Below are 1,896 nucleotides of genomic sequence, written 5' to 3'. Positions count from 1 at the left end.
CCTTCGAGGTAGAAACTATGATTTTTTTTGTTTTTGATTTTATAAACAATACTTTGTGCTTTTCAATCTGCCTTTTCTTTTTTCCAGTCCTTTTGTCTTAAGGTTTCAATTTTTTTGTATGTGCTTAACTAAAGTCTGTTATTAAAATATGTCCTCTTGGACATATTTGCAGTTTCTCTAGAGTAGGCAACTTTCAAAAAAGATGAGTAATAGTATTTTTTCTTTTATTTTATCATTTTTACACTTACTTACATGTGTTTGCATTATTTGGGTCACCCCTCCCCTTCCAGGCACAGCCTGTTCTGCCCTCTTGTTCTCTGATGTTGTTGAGGAGAAAACATAAGAGATAATAAGAAAGACATAGCATTTTTGCTAGTTTGAGATAGAGATAGTCATACAGAGAGATCCTAGCATTGCTTTCATGCACTTGTGTATTGCAACCCACGGTGGTTCATCTCTGCCAGACCTCTTCATTACTTCCTGGTCCCCTTCACAGAGTGGCCTCTGCCAATTTAAGGTTACTTTATTAGCTCCTTTACAGTGAGCACATCAACCACATTCAAGTTTTAGGTTTTCTTTCCTTTCCCTGTTCCTCCAGTGCATGTTCTCCCCTTAGTGTGTGACCCATGTCTTATAACATAGTAATAGTATTTTTTATTGAGGTAAAATATAGATAACATAAAATTTGCTCTTTCAACCATTTTAAAGTGTACAGTTCAGTGACATTTAATATATTCACAAGGTTATACAAATCACCACTATCTATATCAGGAACATTTTCATTACTTCCACAGGAAACCCAGTACACATTAAGCAGTCATTCCCTATCTCTCTCTTTTCCCCAGTCATTAACCTGCTTTCTGTCTCTGTGGACTTGTCTATTGTGGACATTTCATAGAAACAGAATCATATACTGTTTGGCATTTTATTTATGGCTTCTTTCACTTGCTTAATGTTTTCAAGGTTTGTCCACATTGTAGCATGGTACTTCTGATGTATTAGTAACTTTATGGACTGAATTTCTTCTTATTCCCTTCACACAGCAAATTCAGATATTGAAGCCCTACCTCTCAATGTGATAATTATCTTTGGAAGATAATTAATTTTAGATGAGGTAATGATGGTGGGAACCCCATGATGAGATTTTTGGCCTTAAAAAAGGAAGAGACTAGAGCTTTGTCTTTCTACCAGGTGAGGATACAGGGAGAAGGAGACCATCTGTGAGCTGGGATGAGGGCCCTCATCAGGAACTGAATGGGCTGGCATCTTGATCTTGAACTTGCCAGCCTCTCAAACCAAGAGAAATTAACATCTGTTGTTTAAATCAACCAGTCTATGGTATTTTGTTAGTAACCTGAGCTGACTCATGAAGTAGTAACAGTTCATTCCCATTTTCTTCTTCTTCTTTTTTTTTAATTAATACACTGTATTTTCTTAGAGCAGTTCTAGGTTCTACAAAAATTAATTAGAAAATACAGTAGTCCCACAGATATCATTCCTTTAGGGCTGAATAATACCCAATAATATAGATATACCATATTTTATTAATTTATTCACCAATTGATTGAATGTGGGTTGTTTCTACCTTTGCTATGAGGAATAATGACACTATGAACATTCATGGATAAGTGTTTGTCTGAACATATGTATTCATTTCTTTTGGGTGTACCTAAGAGCAGAATTGCTGGGTCATATGATACCTCTGTGTTTAACTTTCTGAGGAACTGCTAGGCTGCTTTCCAAAGTGGTTGCACCATTTTATATTCCCACCAGCAGTGTTTAAAAGTTTTTTTATACCCTCATTTAACCCTTGTTATTTTTCACTTTTAAAATCATCATTATAGTCACTCTAGTGTACAAAGGGATATCTCACTGTGATTTTGCTTTGCATTTCCC

Source organism: Castor canadensis, chromosome 1, assembly GCF_047511655.1.
Source record: "Castor canadensis chromosome 1, mCasCan1.hap1v2, whole genome shotgun sequence".
NCBI classification, from domain to species: domain Eukaryota; kingdom Metazoa; phylum Chordata; class Mammalia; order Rodentia; family Castoridae; genus Castor; species Castor canadensis.
The sequence above is the reverse complement of the archived record's forward strand: the minus strand, read 5'-3'. Positions refer to the sequence as shown.